We start from the raw sequence: 23234 nt of genomic DNA, 5'->3' as shown, positions 1-23234 counted from the left end.
CTTTTTTATCTGTGAAACATTACAAGTTCACCAGCTGCTTTCTCGCCTGTCGCACCTTGCCCTGTGCCACCCAAAACCCTCTTCCTTACATACATACATACATACATACATACATATAATTTTCGCGGTGATGGAACAAGTTTGTCTCTTCTCTGCTTCTGCTTCTCACCTGCTATTAGCTCAGAATTTTGCGTCTGTGGACCAAAAACAAAATTAGCTTTGAAGATTTTTGCGACATCCTGCGCTACTCAAAAATAAATTCTTTAGAAAATTCTCGAAGCTCCCTTTCGTTGCTTGTACACAATCTTCGTGGCAGCTTTGCAAAGTTGTTCCAAAAAAGTTTCCTTTTTGTGCTGCGCATTAATTAGGAATTCGTCTGTTTTATTATTATAATTTTTTGGTTTTTTTCATAATTTTTTTGTTTTCAAAATTAACCTTTTTTATTCTTCTTTACTCTTTTACCGACACTCACTTTCTCAAAGCTTTCTTGTGCCAAGTTTAATTTCCAAATTAATTAAAAATTTTCTCTTTCTCTCATTGCAGTTTAACCGTTTGAATAACAGTTTATGCAGCTTGTAAAACTCACGCTGAACGTTTAGGAATTTCGTAAGTACCGTAATATTTTATATTTTGCATAGCTTCATTTGATTAGACGACTATTTCAGAGAAGGTTAACAAATTATGCTAATTGCTGAAAACATTTAGAAGCTATAATATAGTTTTTTTTGTTTGTTTTTTAACTACGAAAATACTTTTGCGATTTTTATGTTCTACGTGTCTATGAGACGGCGCCAACTTTATTTACCTAATGCTGGTTTTGCATTAGCATTCGCATTTAATGGCGCAGAAAATTGTCCAATCAGCTGCACTTATCGGACACACAGCAACAACATCAGTTGCTAGATATGCGTGAGAAAAAAATGAAGGAATAAAAGCCATACGTTGCATAGCTGCTATTGAGTTCGAAACAGGTTCGACTGGGTAAAAGTTTATAGTTTATTTAGCAAAGTGCTAGCAATAATTTTTTATATCTCTTAATTGATTTGTGGAAAAATTACCTTACGACTATTTAACAAATCACTTATTTTACCCAATGCTAATACTCGCAATAAAACTGTTGAAGCAACATTCATCAAGCGAGCTTGCGCCGACCGAATAGAGACCGCAAAAAATAAAGAGTTTTTTAATAAGAGGTGTTATTTTGATATTCAAAGAAAAATGCTATATTTTAATAAAAATGATCAGATGTTTATTTCATTATAAGGAGGAAGGTGCACCGTTAATAGTTTCAAATAACATCAGGCAAATGGCCACCACGACCACGCTTACAGGACAATATCCTTTTCATGAAATTTACCATAACCGAATTGCAAAGTGACTGCCCTATGTGCTCGATAGCCTCACGAATTCCATCTTTGAGGTCTTTAATCGACCCTGGGCTGCTGGCGCAGACCTCTTTCAGGTGACCCCAAAGAAAAAAGTCACAAGGTGTTAAATCACAAGATCTCGGTGGCTAATTGTGATCACCTCTTTGAGAGATAACACAGTCCGTAAACTTATCCCGTAATTGATCAATAGTTTCGTGGCACGTAGCGCCGTCTTGTTGAAAATAAACGTTGTTCAGATCAATACCATCCAATTTCGGCCATAAAAAATCGTTAATCATCTCTCGATAGCGCAATCCATTCACCGATAACATCTGTTATTGGAAAACCCTTTATATAGCAACTCAACATTTTGGCATGCTTTTTGCATGCATTTTTGTACATACTTTTAAACTCAAACTATTTTTTTATTAAAATGTAGTTAGTCTATAATAAATACCACATTAATCCAAGTACAATATTAATTAAAATTCGGCAAATTTTCTTGAAAATTTAAAAACAAAAAAATTGTTTACACAATTTTATGTCCCATTAAATTTTTGAGAGATAAAGTGCAGGTTTGAAGTTCTTGGAAAATTTATAATTTAATTAATTAATTTGATATTAATTTTTTATAATATATTTCGTTGACAGTGTTGCCTATTTTCGCCTATAAAAGTCGAAAGAAAATGTCGGGCATGCGTTGTATGGACCAAAATAAAATTATAAAAAAATTAATGCAAATTTTTGAGCCACTTGAAACTTGCCCAAAATTTCAGAGATTATAAAATTGCATACTCGAAAATTTTTTAAAAATTCACAATAAAAAGTGTTAGATTTTTAAAGATTTTTTTTGTTTAATTTTTTGCACAAATTTCGAAACTTTGGCTTATACATATATGGTTTTTGCTGGACAATGAACTATTTTTCATATGTATTTTTTTTTTTTTTTTATTTAAACAAATTTTTTATAAAAATATAGTTCCCTCCGTAACAAATAGTACATTAATCCAAATTTCAGTCTTTGCACAATATTTATTGAATTTCGACAAAATTGAGTACGCAGTTTTATAGCCCATTAAATTTTACTCCAATAAAGTGCGCGTTTGAAGTTGCTAGAAAATCTAGTTTTTTTATAATTTAACTAATTAATTTAATTTTAATTTTTTATAATATATATTCTTGACAGTGTTGCCTATTTTCGCCTATAAAAGTCCAAAGCAAATATCGAGCATTCGTTGCATGGACCAAACTAAAATTATCAAAAATAAACGCCCTTTTTGAGCCACTTAAAACTTGTACTTTATTAGCCCAAAATTTTAGGGATTATTAAATTGCATGCTCGAAAGTTTTCTACAAATTCAGAATAAATTGAAATAAATAAAAAAAGAAAAATTATTTTAATTTTTAAGATTTTTGTAAAGGTCTATATTTTCGTAAAGAATTTTTTTTTTAATTAAAGAAGAAACAAATAATTTGACAAACTTCTCAATAAGCCCCAGCACTATAGTTTCTTAACGCTGTGTGTGTGCAAATATAGCGTATTTTCCGTTTTTGGTATGCAATAAATTTACCCATTTTCAAGTCCAATTCCATAGCTTCGAAATCGACGACGAGCTCATTTTGTGTGTTAGAAAACGCTTGACTAGCGCATTTTTACAAACACCTTTTAGGGCCTGCGAAAGCTATGGAATCTTCCCTTAAAGCTTTTACCGTTTCCATGGTGAAAACATGTTTCGAGTTGTGGCCAAGATCAGACCGTTAAGCGGCTTTCAGCGAATTTTAAAGAATCAACTGATTGGCTGACGTAACAGGGGTCATGACAGCAGTTTGTTTACGAAAAAACTGAGATTGTGTTGGTGATATACGAAAAAAACAACACACCCACCTCCCATTTTACTTCGTTATCCTCTGAGACTGATTGAACTAATTGGTGAATACGAGTGAAATGAGCGGGTAGCATTGGCCGTCGAACCCCCTGTGACCTGGCACTTTTGTTTTTCATCATAGCTGATTTCCAAACCTGGTACTCTATTTTTCTTGTAGAGTTTTTAATTAAAAATTAATTTGAAGTAATTTTTTCGACTAGAGTACTCGCCATTCTCATTACTTGGACCACACTTAGTAACTTCCATAATTTAAGTGCAAAGATAGGAGTCGGTAAGATGTTAAATTAATTACCGAGATATGCTATAATCACTGGGCCAGTGAATCTTTTCTCTGACCTGAATTTAATTTCATTTTTTTTTTAATTTTCCTCGAATGTTTTTTAAGCATGCCACAGCCCCGTGCACTTTTAAATATCATAACACATAATTCACACTGATTGAAATCAGGCCTACTATTAACAGAAAATTTCATTAAGTTAACAACAACTTCGACTTAACCCCCCAGGCAACCATCAAAAATCTTCAAATTTCTCAACTGCACGAAAAAACACTTTCGAGTGTGCCAACCCAGTAACCTAATAAGTGACGCATGCAGTCGCTAGAGTTACCTACTCCAGCTTGGCACCGACATTCCATTGACGCGTAGCAAAATAAGAGAGGAAAAAAATTAACAGAGCGCTTAAAGGCAAAAAATAGGTATTTAAAAGCGAACCCAAGCAAACATTCCATTTTTTTATGAAGCTTAAAAATAAATTAGAAATTTTAAATTATCTTTTTAATGGCCAATAAAAAAGATGTTTTAGTGACCTAGACATACCGACTGGGCGCGCACAGCGTGTCAAACGTGATTTCACAGAAAAATTTAAAACAAAAAAAAAATACAGCAACAACAACTATAAACGTTTACTGCTAGCAATGCAAACAGCGAATAAAAGAACAACAACAATATTGCTAACCGTTTGGGGGCAAAAAAAAAGGTGCACTTGTAACTGTAACAGTAATTGCCAAATGTGGTTAGGGCGCGGATTTGTTGTTTGTTATTTGCTGCTGTCAACACGTTGATATTTAGTGTGTGATGGCATGACGTCATTAGGGTGGATGGGAGTTAGCAGTTTTTGCTTGCCGCTCTGATGCTTGACGAATTTTGTGTTGACAGCGCCACCTTGCCCTATTTTGAAGGAAATGACAAAACATTTCTTGGCGCATAAGTGAGAAAAACACTGGTAGTCTATAATTTGCATTGCAGCCACTCTTATTCGTTTGTTCATTATTTTCATAGTTTGTAACTTAGCTTTGTAACTATTTTTTCATGGAATTAAATAACTTTATTCTGTAGTGTATTGCCCATTTTGATCAATGGCCTTTTGCCATCTTTCAGGCTGCATCATAATCCCACGTTCATAAAACTTCTGGTTTTCATTAGCAAAAAACTGAATCAGATACGATTTGACATCATCATCATTATTGAAATTCTTACCATTCAAGGAGTTTTGTAAAGATCGAAACAATAAGTAATCAGTAAACTGCTGTCAGAACTATATGGTGGGTGTGGCAAACATCGGAACCAAGCTCCAATAAGTTTTGCCGAGTAGCCAAAGATGTGTGTGGCCTTGTATTGTCTTGATTGAATATAATACTTTTTCGATTTGTCAATTCTGGCCGCTTTTCTTCAACATTGTTTAATTTCGTTTATTGTTCAATGTTCAACAATCATAATTGATCGTTCCGTTGGGTGGTAAGAGTTCAAAGTTGAGAATTCCTTTATAATCCCACCAAACTGATAACAAAACCATCTTTTGATGTTGTTTGAGTTGGTTCAACTGGTCTGTTCCACGATTTTTCCGCTTGATATTGTTGTAAATAACACATTTATCATCGCCAGTTATCAGTCGTTTTAAAAATGGATCATTTTCATTACGTTTCTTTAGCAAATCGCAGTTATTAATGCGTTCCGTTAAATGCGTTTCTTTCAGTTCCTTTTTGAACATAGCCAAGTTGTTTTAAGTCATTTTCAATGCATGTAATACTGTGGACAAAAAGTAAGGTGAATTTGGTTGTAAAATGAAAAATCTTTATTTATTCTTGTAAATAAATTTCATCCCCTTCAAAATAATCCCCTCTCTATGAAATACACTTATGCCAACGATTTTTCCAATCCCCGAAACATGCCAAATAGACAATTTCCGGTATAGCCATCAGCACCTTCTTCGCGTTCCCCGGAGTGGTCTCTTGAGTTCTGGGAATAGCCAGAAGTCACACGGAGCCAAATCAGGCGAATACGGTGGTTGCGGAACGATATGCGTGGAATTTTTGGCGAAATGGTCACGAAGAACGAGTGCAATGTGAGACGGTGCATTATCGTGATGCAAAAACCAAGAGTTGTTGGCCCATAATTCTGGTCGCGTGGTCGGTTGTTTCAGGGTCGTAAGCATAAATCCAAGTCTCATCTCCCATAATGGTGCATTTGAGCTTGTCCTGATAGTCTGAAAGCAATGTTTTACACACACCAACGCGACAACTTTTTTCCAAGAAATTGAGAGTTTTCGGTACCAAACGAGATTTGACTTTTCGTAGGCCCAAATGGTTTCCACAGATCCTTCTGATATTCCGATCAGTAAGGTCTTTAACAGTCAACCGACGATTTTTGAGCACAAATTCCTTCACTTTATTGACGTGTTGGTCATCTGTTGACGTCGATGGTCGTCCGGAGCGCTCAAGTCATCAACACGTTCTCGACCCTCTTTGAAGTCTTTGTACCACTTATAAACATTTTTCTGTGACATGGTCGAATCACCAAATGCCTTCTGCATGCTAAACGTTTCCGCAGCCGAAATTTCATTCCGCAAACAAAATTTGATGGCACTTCTCTGCTCTATCAAATCAGACATTGTAAAAATCGAAAAATGCACTCTTGGTCGTTTGGTAAACACAAGCGTAAACATATTACTGATAATGACATTCACATGAAAGTTGGCCCAGATGTTATTAACAGTGCTGCCAACTCATGAAAAAAATAACTAGAGCGAAATTTTAATCCCACGAAGTTTGAATCAAATTCACCTTACTTTTTGCCCACAGTAGTATGTGATACATGAAGCTTCTCTGCAATCTCACGTGTTGTACTGTGATGATCCGAATCGATTATTGCTTGGCGTCATCAACTTTCATCTTTGAGTGAAAAGTGACCAGAACGATTTAAAGGTTTCGTCGCCATAAACAGCATACAACTTTTTATGAGCTTGCGATGCGATTTTCCTTTTGCGGAAATAAAAAAGCAAAATATGACTAAAATGTTCCTTTTGATTTTCCAGTTTTCAACCAACGCCAAACGAAAACTACGCAACCGATCTAAAAAATTTGTTTGCTGATTGATAGCTGAATTGCAAACTATCAAATAACAAAATGTATTTTACATTTCTGCAAACCTAAAAATTTAACTCAAGCCATCTATGAGTGGAATCCGCAATTACTTAGTTGCCAATCCAATACTTAGTTCGTTTTAGTTGTTGTTGTGGTGACTGAAATTAGTTAGGCATTTTCGAATGCAATTTTCTCAAATGATGATTTTCAGTACTCGCACTCAGTCCTCAGAAACGGAGTAACCAACTTTATATACAAAATGGCGCAAAATTAATCACCCTATCGGAAGATTCAAAATTTTTTTATATTTAAATTTTGTTAAAATTTGATTTTATTGTCATATTTGACACTTGACACAACTAGACAGCTGCAGCAGTATACAAATAAACAAGTAAAAGCTGAAATAAAGATTTGTTGAGCCAACCAGATTAGACTGCCGTGTTTTGCTTTCTTAGGATTCAGTTTGATTTTATTTCACGTCGATTTTTTTTTTTTTTTTTTTTTCGATTAATTCCGCCTTTATTTTATTACCTGTTATTGTTTTTATTGTATGATATTTTCTCTCATTTTATATATTTCTTGTTTTAAATTTTTCATATAATATTTGTTAAATCTCTTTTCCAATTTATTTTATTTTTTGGTTTTTTGATTGTTATTTTCATTTTCCTTATTTTCATCGCAATCAAATTATATCACCACCAGAGGGGCATTTATGTTGTCTGTGGTATTGCTGCATTATTACTTCTAGTTTTTTTCTTGGCCTACCACATTTCATTCCTTTCCAAAACACATCTATAAATGTCCGACTTCATTTTCACCTGTGATGTTTGCCTTTGTGGGGCTGAGAAGATGGCATTGCCAGCGTAGTTGCTTTGTTGCTTCATTTTTCCTTTAGCACTTGCGTTTGTACTTTTTTCTTCTATTTTTCATGTTTTCGTTCCAACGCTTTGCTTTGCCATTGGCAGCACTCGCGTGCATATGTGGCTGGACCAGTTTCCCCAGTGACTAACTTTTTGTTATATTTGTTTTATGTTTCCTTTTGTAAGGCTTCTCTACTAAACCTACTACGTTTCTTCTGTTTACTTCTTCATTTTTGTGTTGGCGCTCACAGCGCTACAATTTGGTGTAGGGTAGGCCTAACTGGCGTCGCTTCTATCGGCAGGAAAAACGGGGCTTTTCTACTGCTACCAAACGTGAAACTAACTGTACACAGTCATATGTAAGTCAAATGTACCGCATTATAGCACACACACGCAAACTCATGCCGCCCACACATGCAACACATCTCCTTAGTTCACATTTCTATGTGAGGTGGAGGTGTTGGAGGGGCTTCCATCATCTTTGCGATGCGTGAAAATTAAAGTACGCGAAGTAGAAAAGCTGTAATGTGCATGTGACTGTAGCCACCTCCTCTGCCTCTACTTACATGTTTGACTTTACAGACGTCATTGCTTTCCACGTTTTCTTCGTACTTCGTAGCGTTTCGTTGCGTGCTTGTATTCGTGCGATAGCGACTGCTTGTCAGCTTTCTGCCTCGCCGCTCAGACAATCATATTTGCTAAACGACCGGTGCGACACAACTTGTGCGCGTTGTTGTGCCTATTTTAGGCGAAGAGGAAATGCGGTATTTTCACCTTTTATTCAACGCCGACACCGCCGTCATTATTGCGTCGTCCCTCGCTCTCCGCCACCCTTACTTACTGATTTGCCTACTCTTCCGCCGCTGCTTCCTCTTTGCCACTTTTTAAAGGGGCATGTTGACTTTTTCGTGCTGTATTTCATTCTAACTTACTGCACGGCGCGGCCGTCCTTTTGTAAGCTCCATTCATTCTGGCAGAATATTAAGTCGCGATTCAGTTGTCCTGTCGACTTCATTTTACCGCTTGTCCCGTACACTTACTGTCAATATTGCGTGCGTTTAATCGCGGCACTCACTTCAACCACCCCGCCTTTGTTGTGCCACAATCATCCGCCAAACACACACTCATAAGTGTCGTTTCGCCTTGTACCCCCCGTCTGCTCTCACTCCGTGTAATACATTTTTAATGGATTCGTTAGCTCGCCTAGGTTTGTTAGTCACAAATGTTCTTCCACCTTCGCTTGGCGCAAAGTACTCACTCCACTGTCACCGCTTTTCATATTTTTTGTTGGATTTTTTTTTTTCGTGTTTTTTGTTTCTGTTTTGTTTTTTTGTCTTTCGTTTTCCCTTCCTTCTCACACTTGGATTTTCTATTTCCGCCCTGCTTTCGCCATCCGTCTTTTGCCTTCCTTCATCGGCGATTGGTTGTTCTGTCAGTTCACTAGTCAGTCACCTCAAACACTTCACCTGTCAGTTCACATTCTCGTTCGCCTTCCTCAACCTACGGCTGGCTCCTTCTGCACTCTTCGCCGTCTCGCGTGTAACGCGCCTGTCATGCGACATAATGCACTTCGCTGGCCCGCTTAATGTATGTGCGCGCTTTAAGCTCTTCACGCTCACATTTTTTGTATTCATTTCATACTATTGCGTACCCCGCCCGTTCTTGTCGAAAACATGTCACCACCTAACTCCTACCCCCAATTGTTGCCAGAGTTGCGTTGCAGTTGCTCCGCATTTTCTCGTTCGTTTTTCGTATTTTTACTCGTCATTTGTTGTTGTTGTTTTTTGTTCAATGTTTTCTTACAACACATTACAAATATTTTACATCGTTTTAATGACATCACTTCGTCCTGTTCCGCTCAACAAAGTGCGTCCTGTTCCATTAGCAGCCAGCTATACCATGACATGGCCTCTACCACCGTTCCTATCGTTCGTTTCAACTCGCTTCGTATACTCCCATCAGCTGCAATGCTTTAGCTCCATTCGATGCCCTGAAAGCTGAAAGCTTCTCTGTGTTTTAATTACTCACATGTTTCTCCACTCCCCCCTCTTTAGGTTGCTGCTTTTGCATGTTGTATCTGCACACACATCGATTACCATATAAATACAATTTGTCATGAATATATTATACATAGATTACACGTAGATACTGGTTCATACTCGTTTGATTTTCAAGCATATTTATGAGTACGTGTTGACACTTAAGTGTTTCGAACGACTGATTTTATGTGAGGCAACTCGAAGGAGTACATCCTCCTTTTTTTATTACTTAGCAAGATTTCATAATGAAATCAATAAAATGTACTGCTTGTCATAGAAGCAAATTTTCTTAACTGGCACATTTTCTTAACGTGAACAATCTTGTCTCTCCAGGTCTTCTCTCCACGGTGACCAAAGGAAAAAAGTTCTGTGCGGATTACTGCTATACATGTTTCACGAGGTCTTCTCTTCACGTGATCCAGATTATCTCAATACTTGTTTTTTGACGTCTTCTTTCCACCTCGGCCAAATGTGTAACGTTCTGTCTGGAGTATTCCTATATATATCTAGCGAAGTCGTCTTTCCTTGCGCCTTGAACATTCCTTTACATGTTGTGCGAAGTCTTCGCTCCACCTTGTCCAAAGATGGAACATTCTGCATTGATGATTCGTGTGCGTGACTAAGAAGGTCTTCTCTCCACGAGAGCCAAGGATAGAACATTCTATCTGGCCTATTCCTATACATATCTCCCGAAATCTACCTTCCGCGGGCTCAAAAGAATAACATTCCTTTACATGTTTTCCGAAGTCTTCGTTCCACCTTGTCCAAAGATGGAATATTCTGCGTGGATTATTATTGTGCTAATAAGGTCTTCTCTACGCGTGAGCCAAGGATAGAACATTCTGCCTGGATTGTTCCTATATGTGTCTTGCGAGGTCTGTCCTCCACGTGATGCAAAGAGAGAATGTTCTGCCCGGATTATTGTCATACGTGTTTTGTGAGGTCTACCTTCCCTACCTTGACCAAAAGTTGGACGTTCTAACTGGATTACTCTCTCTAAAAATTTCGCGAGGTCTTTTCGCCACGGTTACCCAAAGTGGATCAATCTCTCTTATATGTACATTTGTGCACAGATCTTCCCTCTCCACGGTGAATAACGTTCGGTCTAGTCTGCTCTTGTCCATGTTGTCGAAAGTCTTTAGTTCTCTTCATAAGCCCCTTGTCTTTATGGCGTCGCATTCACTACTTCTGTAAGAAGCAGAACTACGTGCAAAATTTAGTTGAAAAGTTAGTTTTGGACGTATCTTTTAATATTTATTATCTGATACCTTCAATATTCCCATCTTTACAGCACAGTATAGGAGGGAAAAAATGATAGCTTTAAACGAGTGAGCTCCAGTTCGCGCTGCTCTTGTCGCTATTGCACCCACTTAGCTAAATTTCTAGGCGTTATTCTTTATTTCAAGAGCACGTAAAAATTTTCTCTGCATGTTGCTCATGTGAGCTTATCCGCCTGGTTCTCGCATTTTAGTCCACTTGCAGGATGTGACAAGTAAGTTCCGGGAATTGGTTAATAAAGTACAGGGAAATTAGTTAAACAACTTATCATGCCGGTGAAGAGATCAAAGAAGCTATAACCGCGCACTGTAGCAAAGGATCATACTAGAGGTGGATAACCCAACTTGATCGGTAACCCCCACGTCCTCTAGAAACAATGTAACTGAATGCATCTTCTATTCGCCATTTCCCGGCTCGCTATCTCTTTGCTCGATTAGCTTGACGAAAAATTTGCATGCGATAGCAAAAACAAAGTTATCGAGTAAGATTTGCCGGTAGTGAGTATGGATATAGCTCATTAGGCCTACCAGCACATGTAATTTAAGGCAGCTCTCTTCCCGCGTGGCCGACATATAGTTATTTCCTTCATCTATTCGCCACTTGCTAAGTCTTGGCGAAAAAAGGAGGCCTTTAGTAACTCAGTTGATGTTCCGTGAATTATTATTATATAGTTTCTTGCTGTTCATACAACTCACTCACTCCACCACAGAGGTTAATATGAAAAGTTGTTCTACTTCCTCACATTCACATTTTGCATCCGAGGAGGTATGGGCATTTTTATCATCCGGATTGATTCTTATTGGCAATTCTTCCCTGACAATTCTTTGCAGAATTTCATAGTGTCATTTCTATAGGTACAACTGTTGGATCCTAAGTTCAAACGTATTCACTTTAGGGACACCGTTGCTCAATTAAAAGTATACCAAACGATTAGAGAGTAAATCTGAATCTCAATGCTTCAAGCAATAGTGAGCTGGGTGAGAATATTGTGATGACTTATGAGTTTTGAGCGCAACACCGAAGATTCTCGCTTGAGGCAAAGAATGGGAGGGACCTGCCGTTTTATGCCACTTCCGAACAGCAGATCGTTTTGGCAGATGAGGAGCTTTTTCATGGCAGAAAGTCACTCGGAGGTTTTCCTACTGCCTGTCAAGGAGTGATCGCTATTGGAACAAAAGTTTTTCTTTGCACTACCGATCACGCATCAACCCTTCGACTACAGCTGCCACACATATATAGCGGCACCAATGGTAGCCTTAAAGAGCAACCGTAGCAAGTTTGGGACGATTTTAAAGACAAATTTCTCATACTTCACAAAATAGCTAAAAGATTTCTCTGTCTGTTGACCACAATTTGGCTTAATATTTTCTGTATGTTTGCTATCAGTTCGAATAAATAGCGAGTATAAGGATCAAGTACATGCGAAATAATATTAAATTGGAGTCGGGGGGAAAAGTACTTATTTCCAGGATACCGAAATTAATTCCTCAACAAATTGCATAAAAATCATAATACGCTACGCACTCGTAGCCACACAACTCCCATGCAAAATGTCCAATACAATATTTCAGCTTAAATTTCCCACAGAATTCAAAAATATTATTTCCAATGTGTTTATTAAATTCTCTCTTCCTCTGCTAAAACTAGCATCGTACTCGCATAAATAACTGCCCAGCTTTGGCTAATCCTCTGTTTCCCTGCATCCCTGCATCCCGGTATCCCTAATCCATATACAATTTTAGCAGTGGCTTGATTGACCCCAACCGCATATCTGCACAGCTGTGCCACTAATTCGCTTAGTTAATTGCGTTGTATTATAATCCTGTTTATACGCTTGCCCTTGTCTGCTCTCCCTTTGCTTATTATGCTCCTACACATTAAACCCCCGCCCCCACCGCTACTCAGCTTGTGTAATAAATATTATGCAAAAACCGCTTTGTGAAGCTGGACTGGACTCTTTTTGACATAATTCATAAATTTGAAATGAAGTGCGAGTGGATATAGTAGTACAAAATCACCTCACTCACATACATACATACATATATACATACCCATACACACACTTGCATGCAATTTTTCACGACTCAAATTGTTAGGATTTTCATTATGATGCACCCGCGCGTGTGCACAAAAGGCAAATATAGCAACGCAACGCTAGCCACAAAAAGAAATAAATACAACTAGCCCTGCGTTCGTTCGCTTTTTTTAGTATTATTTACTCTTATACAAAATTAATTATTCACAAGTGAGCGCTTTGTTATGGTAACCAGACGCCTAGAGTTGGAGTGGACGGGTTTGTGGGTGTTATGGGGAACGTTAGTGTGTTTGTGTGCGTGCCTGCGTTTGTCTGTTTGTCTGTGTCATTCCTGCGAGCGAAATGTGCGTAGGGAGAAGGCATTCAGGTGTCATGGGCACGTAAGCGAACTCATAAAATTTAACACACAATTTGCAGCATTTAATAATTTACAATAAATATTAATTACTAGCAATAAAATTGCGTGGCGTTAATATCCAGCTGCTTTGTGGGCTGCAGACGCACGTACAACTTTAATAACTATCAGGAATACACAGTAAATAATATTTTAAGCGCTTAGTATGGTTTCAAACTAAATACTTGCATTTTCAGTTATACTAAAGTATATAAATGTGGTCATAATATGCGAGTATGCGACCAGGACAATGAAGATCTTTTTAGAAAAGTTTGAAAAAAACATTATTGTATATTTTAAAAATTCTTAATGGTGTTATAATTTATTGTATTTTTAAGGATAAAATCATATTCTTCCTTTTTTTTTTGTGGTGAAAAAGTGTTATCTTTTTTAATATAATATATGGGAAATTTTATATTAAAAAAAACGCCTCTGCAGACATATTTTTTTTTTTTGGTAAATTCATAATCTAATCTTTTAGGATAAAATATTTATTTTTTTGGGGTAAAAATTGTTTTTCGTATTTTTAGAAAAACGCCTCCACTCAGATTTTTTTTGTTATATTTATAATCGAATCTTTTGGGATAAAATAATTTTTTTTTTGTTTTGGGTAAATTTTTTTTTTTTTGTTTTGGTATTTAAAAAAAAACGCGTCCACAATTTTTTTGACTAATTAATCTTTTAGGATAAACTATTTTTTTTAGAAAAACGCCTCCACTCGATTTTTTTCGCTATATTTCTAATCTAATATATTAGGATAAAATAATTATTTTTAAAAACAATGTTTTTGTTTTAATTTGTGGACAAAATATATTATGATAAAATATATTAAAAAAACTTATTTGAGAAAAAAAATTTTGTTTGGCAATTTTAGAAAAATGCCTCCACGCAGAATATGTTTTTTGGTTAAGATAAAATATACTTAAAATCAAGCACTTAATTAAGAAAAAAAATTGCTTAATTTTCTTAATATTTTGTTTTGCTCAGTTGAGGAAAACGCCCACAATCAGAATTTGTTTCTAATTTTTTGTTCATGCTTTAGGACGAAAGTTACTTAACAAACTTATTTAAGAAAAATCTATTTTATATTTTTCTTCCTTTTTTGGAAAAATGATTTCAACTGTAAAGCCTTCGAAGCAGATTTCATCACGATTTCTTTCCATCGCCCAAACCATCATCCTGGAGTGAGTTACTTTAGTTTCCGACCGTCGACAAAAAGGCAGACATAGCCAGCATAAAGCATTACCCATAAATTTTTAGCAAATGCTGCTGAAGTCGCAATCCGTGGCCAAATATAATTCGGACCGTTTCCGTAACATAGAACCGACTGTAAAGGGACTGGGGCATGCGGATGTGGACACATTCCGGAATTGTTTTTATATATTTGTCAATAATGATTTTATTGTTGTAACGTCTCATAACATCTGTTTCTCGTTCACTACTAGTAGTCGCTTTCGAAGGAATTTCTTTCACAAAATACCTCCATCAAAACATCTTTGAGTCGCCTGTATTCACTGAAGTAGTTTTTGAACTTTGGCTTGTGTTTTTGCTTCGAAGATTATGAATAAATGTGCATGTTTTACTCAAAAACCCATATCTTGTCGCTACCCGACTAGAAATTTTGGTAAGGCGGTGATTAGGCGTAAATAAGGCTGACCGCATTCCAAAATTGCGCCTCATAAGGCAGCCAAACTAGGCCCAAGTCCCGAAAGGTATCGCCACACATCTGCCTCATTAGGCGCAGGTTCGAAAAACCGAGCTTCGGCAATACTCCGGATGCACTTTTACAAATCAGTTAGGGATTCCAATTTATGCCTAAGTGAGACACTGCCACAGATTTTCGTGACCACAACCAAATTTGGTATTATTCTGGCATGCCAATCTTTGCCTTGCCTAACGTGGGCCTGGTAAGGTAATAGTGAGGCGTGCCTCAGTAAGGCCTGTCTAATTCGGGCCTAACTGATTCTTCGGCATGCCTCACTGTAATTCTAGTCGAGTAATTATGATTACTTTTGATGATGAAGTCGGTAGAACCCAGAGGAAATCATAATTTCAGGCTAAGTAATGTCAGTTGAGCTTTTGCGATGCCTAGTCAGAACTTTCATAGCTCCAGTCATGCCAGGCGCGAAACAAGTCTGATTTTTTGAAGAACCCGACGAGTTCTACGAACTAAATTGTCTTCATCCTGGCAGAAATGGTGCTACATAAATGCGAAGCGTATTCTTCGTAGGGCGGAGCATTCGCACAAGTAGTGCTTAACTGATTCTATCTTTTTCTCCTCCGTACGTCTTCTAAAGGAATTAATAGATCAGTATTGGAATCTGGAGATCAATGACCAAAATGAACCCGAATGAATGGAGAAGCTGCGAACTGGAAAGCCAGTGTGGAAAGCCAGTCTCTATGCTGCGTCTCAGTTTCCTATCCTGCCTCATAACCTTGATTTTAGAAGGTACTCTTCGTTTTTCCTCAATTGTGAAAAGTGATAACCCAGAGGGCCTTCTCTGTTTGGGCTCAGTTTCCAGTAGCTCTCAGTAGCTACTCTACTTTTTTCGTGACCTGGTGAAGACTAATAACTATGTTTGGGCTTAGTTGCTTGTTCTGTCTCGAACTCTTTTTAAACACAATTTTTCGCAATATCTGGTAAAAAGGATCATCTTATTATTATAGAATCTATAAAAAAATATTATTTCATGTTGGCATTCGATATTTCGAAAAAAAAAAAAATTGACAAAAAACTCACAAAAAATCGTCTATGCTCTCTGTTTAGTTTATTTCTTTTGATTAAAAAAAAAGAAATTTTCTCTCACTTATATACCTCCCACTCATGTTTACTGGGTACACATCCAGTAGTCAGCAAAAATGGCATACAGTCACGCATACAATGCAAGCCCATCATTAATTGCATTTACAAAATGACTCCGCACTCAATGGCACTGTGTGTGTGTGTGTGAGTATGTGGGTGCCTGAGTGACGAGGAGAGGCTCGATAACTGAGTGGCAGATTCAGTAATAATGAAAGGTAGCGAGTTAACACTTGCGAGGCTGCCTGCCTACTTTATTGTGCCGTTATTGCGTATAACTTTTGGAGCAGATCCGCTAAAAGGCAGTCAGCCGCAAAGAAAAACAATAGCAAAAAAAAAACAACACGCAAACAGAAGAGTTCATCAAACAATTGTTTAATTATGAACAGCAGAGCTACACTACAATCGTATAAGCGCAAAAGCTTGTAGGCAATTATTGCCTGCTATAGCACCGCCTGCTGTCTGCCCTCTGCTTACCTCTCTACCAGCAAGGACTCTGCCGTCATTTACGCAAGTGATGAATTGCCTCCTGGCTGACAGATGCCAATGCATATACAGTCGCTGGTGTACGTATTTACGTGTGTGTGATTGCGTGAATTGCGTTAATTCTTAGCTTTAATGTGCAGCTGTTTGTGTTTGTGTATGCGAATGCGAATGCGAATGTGTAAATACCAACACATTTCGTCTTAATTTTGTGTCGAGTCAGCAAAAACACAATTTCAAGCAAACACTCATTTAAACATTCATGTATATGAATGCACGAATGTGTGTGCATGTACGGCTGGTAAATAGGCATATCACAGGGCAAGGATTCAACTGAATGTAATGTGGAATTTTGCAAATAAGCAGCCATTTTTTATTTTACTAACAGCAATTTTCTCTCTGCACTCGTACAACATTTGCTTTGTTGCCGAATATACCGAAAATAATGCTGATGATAGGTATAAAATACTTATAGCTCGTCGTATTCTCTTACTCGTTTAATAAGCAGTAATACTACTAATGATTGTATTGTTGCCACTGCTGGATGATGGTAATGGTGCTGCTTATGCTGATGACCTATTAAAACATTTCCCCAATTCTCAATAAGCAAACAACAGAAAAAGAGATACAGAAGCATTCCCACACGTGTTGCGATAATCGAGCTTTAATGAAAATCTTCAAATATGCTGAAATGGCCTATTACATGCAATGTGACCCCGAATTTAGCTTAACTTGTGTATGTATGTATGTACCTTTGCCTTCATGTTTATGAAAATATTATCAACATATAAGCAAATTAAGTTGCACATGCCCTGTAGGAATTTCATACATTAAATAGTAACGAAATGTTGAAAAAGTCACTTTCGAAAAGGGCAAGAAGGCGCGCGGCGTAAGCTCCTGTCATTCAGATGGGTGGTCGAACACTGGAATGCTGTACTTGGCTAGAAATCTGTTGATAGAGAATGAATGGATGAAGGAATCAACATATTGCATTGGCTCAGATGCATTGAATTTAAGAAAAATTGGTCAAATTTGTATAAGTTGGGTTAGGGAAAGGGGCTGCCCAAGCGCGGGTCCATTTGGACAAAGAATCAATTTATATATATGAATAGGATTGACGACGGGGCTTTGGATAGGAACATAATGATGGCCAAACGGAGACTAATTACATTACGCTAACCGCTTCAAGGGGCCGCCGTAGGCGAATCGTTGTTGCGTGACTAGCATTCGGGAGTGCGTGGGTTCGAATCTCCGTCCATGAACATGAAATAATAGTTTTTTTCTAATACTGGTCGCCCCTTCGCAAGATCTTCATAAAAACCATTTCCCGTTTCGAGTCGGTTTGAACCTGTAGGCCCCTCCATTTGTGGAACAAATCATGACGCACACCACAAATAAGAGGCGAAGCTTGGCCAAACACCTAACAGAAGATAGGGCCCCAATTATTTACTTTATTTAACCGCTTCAAGTTGCTGATGTAATTCAACAGGTGTGTGATGTTTAAATTTGGTATATCCGCAGGTGTAGCAAAAGGTGAAAGCCCAGATATCTGAATCTTAGCCCGACAAGATCAGGGCAGGGAGAGAGGGGAAGGTGCTGAGCTGATAACACCTCATCCTCTAGATAGTTTCTGTAAAAGCACTGCAGGCAATACCAAATCTCACCGCCTGCTTAACTAACGGACAAATCCCGGTAAGTACACCCACCAAATTCGTGAGCTACGGCTTTGTTAGCCTCACAAATTGCCTCGAGCGCTTCCGATTTACCCGTGGTCAGAAGCATCACACGACTTTGCACGTTTGCGCACTAACCCAGCGCTCGCTTAGCCTTCCAGAGAGGGAGACCCAGCTTTCCATGAGCAGGCCGTAGGTTCTCAAGGAAATACAATTCCTCTAATTTCAAATTTTTATAAATGTGGTACAAAGTTTAAAACTTAGTACAAAAAAATTCACGGAAATTAAAAAAAGGCGCTATTATTTTGTCCTTTTTTTTGTGTTTTGTGGATGAGGTAAGTTTCGAAATGCCTTCGCACTTACAGCGACTGTCGTCTACTGCGTCGAGTGGTGTGGCCACTAAAAAAAACCTCTTCTGGTGAGACTCCCTTCCCGGTACTACTTTCTGCATTACTGCAAGAAGACGCAGAACGACGTCCATGAAATGGATCAGTTCTATTCACCCACATCTGGGTCCACCATGCTTGTGCTTCGTGCTATGGGCTCGTCTTCCTATGTGTCTGTCTGTGAGGCTTCGCCTTGTGATACGTTGTCGAGGTCTATCTTTTTTCTCCGTAAGACGCCTTCAACGTTTCGTTTGACCACATTACAGTTATCCTCGAGTTTAAGCACCTTACCGATCACATTGTTTGGCGCGACATCGCCAATCTGCTCCCTTAGAGCATCTCTATGTACGAGCCATCTGTTGCAACTAAAGAATGTGTGTTCAACGTCATTGCTCAGTGCCTGGCAGTACATGGGGTCGCTTACCTTACCCATGCGGTATACCCATTTTCGGAAATATCCGTGGCCCGAGAGGGACGAAGTCTTGAAATAGCCCACTTACCCGAAGTTCCGTTGAACCCATTTGCCTATCGTAAGCATCAGCGCTATCCGTACATCTGCCACTCTATTTAATGTCCCCTCGGCTTTGCCACGCCTGCATGGTTTGGCATCTTCGTTCTGCGGTGTTAGTGGTGGCGTGTTTTTTTTTGTTCCTGCAATCCCATGTATCCGATGGTTCCCGCTTATCACAAAAACTGCTGCATCTGAGACCGTCTGGTAGGTTGAGGCAACTCTGAGCGCCACTGTTCGTTGTACAACTTCCAGTGCTTTGCGCTTGGTTTTGCAATGTTATGTTATGTAATGTACTTAATTCCAAGAAAAATATGGGTCTCACGACAAATCGATAACAACGGTACCAAGGATGTAGCGTAAAGAAAAATTTTGCATATGGAAATAAATGAGAAAATTGAACAAATCCAAATTGCATACCCTAAAAAGGTATTACCCGTATTAGAAGAGAAGAAATAAGTTAAAATAAAAATACACACATACTTAACTCCCTGTGATACTGCGCAAAATAGCTCGCAATCGCGAGTACAGCATCGGAAATTTTTCATTCACTGCTTCAGTTTTTCCTACGTGGAATCTCATTGAAAAAATTAAGCACCTTCGAAAATAATATCTAGAGAAAAGTCACCCTACCATATTCAGTTTTTGTTTTGCGATATCTAGCTTTTAGGCTTTTCGCACACACATGCACATTCCGCTGCCTACTGTAAGCAGAGCACAATGTAAAAATTGTACCATTGAAATTTCGAAACAATGGCTAGAAAATGAGACTCAGCAACAGCAGCAGCAGCAGAAGTTCCAACCCACCCCAGCTTTGTTGTGTACTTGTATAGACCAACCCCATCATTTTATTCCCATGTCATACACAGTAAGCTATCCTCCACCTCCACCGCCTACGCCGCGCCAATTTGGCACATAACTAAACTTTGGAATTTATTCGATTAAAGTCACAAACAACACACACGCACACACGCCGTCATTTATGGTACATATACCCTTCATTGTTTGCTTGCATGTATGCGTACATACACACATACATACATATATATGGCACGCTGGGGACAATTGCTCGCCAGTAGCTTACTGCAATGCGCTACACAGCCCCACTCAGTAATTCATGAACTATAAGCAACACATTCTTGTGGACGCACAGTGGCATGCATATGTATATGTCTGTGTATTTTCGTATGTTTGCATAAACTATGTACATACAAACACACTATAGTTTGGGTTTCGTGTGCGTCCTATGAGCGTCATAAAATCGTTTGGATTATGGATTATAAATGAGCCATATTCATTTATTGTAGAGGCATTCAATGAGAGAAAATCGAAAGATGCTTGTCATTATTAGCAAATTTCTTATAATAATGCCTATGTGTAGGTATATATGTATGTATTATGGCTAACTGTATATACATAGAAACACTGAAGCACAAACTTTTATTGTTAAATCCTATAAATTTCAAATTAACTCCCACACTTCTCATTATTCCTGCTTAATTGAAATTCGCGGGTATGTTGCGGCTCTAACAAATTTGTTGTGTCCTTAAACTCTGTTAAATGCACCAAAAGTGCCGCGAGAAAGAGTGAATGTTGTTAGTTCAAGATCAGGCAAAGTTTCGCTATGGTTTCTAAAGAGGGAACAAAGTGACTTCTACGTGTTCCAACGCTGGCGGGAGTATCGACATGGAGCGATGGTACTTTGCTTAATGTAAATTTCTCTCGTAAGTTTAAAGTGGATCCAGAATGAACACAAAAGTGGGTCAGTCATTAATCTGGACCGATGTTCCTTAGTAGTTGGTAGCATCATCATCGGGCACTGCCGAATGGGTATAGGGCTTCGCTCTAATGGCTTCTGTCGCTGCTGCTGCGGAGTGGAGTGTATTTAACACTATCCTCGTCCAGCTCTTGCCAGAACTCGAAATCGCTGTCCAAACTCTTACTTTTTTTTGTTGTCTGGACGTCTTAGAAAACGCAGCCGCTATCCACAATATTTTATCGTTTATTACAATGGGCTGGGCACCACACAACTACCTCTTATAGCAGGGTATAGGTAGGGTTTGAGCTACTCTTAAAAAGGAGTTCATTTCGTGGGCAAAGAGAAAAATTGGGTTAGCTGAAATCGACTTCTTCAGTCCTATCCCTAAATGCGCTTAAGCTATGCAGATTTTTTGGCAAAACATATCATACAATCAATCGTAAGCTTAAGCATGGATGATGGCACCAATTATTTGACTATTATAAGGTCGTTAAAGATAGATGATAGTAAAGTCCTTTCTCAACAAACAAAACTAACACATCATAGGGCCCTCATCATGCCCGTCCTAACGTATGGTGCAGAAACTTGGACGTTGAGACATCACCTCGAGAGAAAGTTTCTGCAGAAGATATTTCAACCTTAGCGACAATGAGACATCACTTGGAGAGAAAGATTCTGCAGAAGGTATTCGGACCTTGGCGACGACGAGTATTGTAGGCGATGAAACAATGAGCTATACGAGCTTTACGACGACTTGGACTTAGTACAGCGAATAAAGTTCCCACGTCTTCGTTGGCTGGGTCATGTCGTCCGAATGAATACAAACTCTCCGGTTCTGAAAGTATTCGATACAGTACCAGCTGGTGGTAACAGAGGAAGAGGAGGGCCTACTCTGCGTTGGAAAGATCAGGTGGAGAAGTACTTGGCTTCACTTGGTGTGCCCAACTAGCGCGGGTTAGCAGGAAAAAGAAACGACTTGTTAAACTCAGCCAAAATCACGTAAGCGGTTATCGCGTCAATCAAGAAGAGAAGAAAGATAGATGACGGGCTTAGTCCTGTTTTAATACATTCTAGGATAGGCCTGCCCAGTTATCTCACAGGTAGGCTCGTTAGTTCATCTATCCATGTCATGCGCGATATAGACAGATCTAATCCAGAGCTTGTTTGCGAACTGCTACAACTGTAACAGAGGCTACTCGAACATAGAAGGATGTCTACACACTGAGCACAGTTTATGCATTTAAGATGAGTAGTACCCCTTCTAACCAGCTCACCCGCGATACAATTTTCAGGATCTTTTGTGAGTCCAGGGATTCAGACATCATTCGTAGTGCGCCGCTTACTCAGCTTATTTAGCAATCCATTCAATGGCTGCAGTATTTTGGTACCGTAGAGTTTTGATGGCAGCGTAACTGTCAGATTAATTAGTGATCGCTTGTGCCTCCCCGGGCGAGTCGTTAACCCACAACGGAGCTTCTTTCTAGCAATTAGGCCAACTTGAAAAAGACTGCGATGAGGTAGGTGTAGCTTCCGAGTGAATGCCACTGCCGCCTTTATTATACAGCTTTGAGTCATTCAATGGAGTTAGTCACTGACTCAAGGTCAAGATTTTTAGCGGTATCTCTTTCAAATCCTAATAGGATTCTTGTGAAAATTTTATTTTCGAAGTAGAATTGTGGAACGGTGTAATCTACCTTATGTGTTCACCCCAAAACTTTATAAAATTTCTTAAGCACAAATCTGAAGTCTCTTCAGTGTTGGCATGCTTATTCTGATTGCGTTGCGATTAACCAGGAAGATTGGAGTCTTTAGTGGCAGTCAGGCTAGAGAACGCAAAGCAAATCTGAAAGATTGTTCAAGAATGTAAGAAGAAGCTTACTTTTGTTGGAAGGCGAAATAAGCTAGGCCTTTATATGGGTTGCAGAACACCGCGGAGGAAGGAAATGAAATAGCCGATGCAATGGCACACTGTGGATCAGTGGTTATCCCACAGGGACCAGAGCCAATAATCGGAATCAGTTCTATAGGAATCATGAATTGGATTAGCTATTATGTATGCAATTTAAACACAGAGCAGCAGTCCAGTCTAGAACGTTGCAGAAATGCAAAGCGTTTTGTGATAAGCCCGAACACAAAACCGTCAATTTTTCTTCTAAAACTTCGTCGAAAAGACGTTCGGTTGATGGTCGGTATTATTACAGGATACAACCCATGGAGTCAGCATATGAACACCATTGGAATCATTGAGTACCCGATGTGACTGCCTTGCTTAGAGGAGTCGGATAGCACTGAGTGTCTCTGTTAGTGTCCTCCCGTTGCTAGAGCAAGGCTACAAATTTTGCGAAATCATGAGAATGAGTAAAAATCGGTTCTCTCAATTTGGAGGATATTTTCAGATTTTCCAAA

At 38.6% G+C, this 23234-nt stretch overlaps 1 protein-coding gene across 12 annotated transcripts in view; it reads left to right on the top strand.

Annotated features, from left to right (window-relative positions):
• The first annotated feature begins 541 nt into the window (after positions 1-541).
• Positions 542-23234, top strand: part of LOC129240155 (poly(rC)-binding protein 3) — a 165963-nt gene continuing 143270 nt past the window's right edge. For all 12 annotated transcript variants that reach the window (XM_054875733.1, XM_054875732.1, XM_054875731.1 and 9 more), the window contains exon 1: positions 542-606. The gene's annotated coding sequence lies outside the window, so the exon portion shown is untranslated. The remainder of the gene's footprint in view (positions 607-23234) is intronic.

This window comes from Anastrepha obliqua, chromosome 3 (assembly GCF_027943255.1).
Source record: "Anastrepha obliqua isolate idAnaObli1 chromosome 3, idAnaObli1_1.0, whole genome shotgun sequence".
Classification (NCBI taxonomy): domain Eukaryota; kingdom Metazoa; phylum Arthropoda; class Insecta; order Diptera; family Tephritidae; genus Anastrepha; species Anastrepha obliqua.
This window is presented reverse-complemented; position numbering and strand designations above follow the sequence as displayed.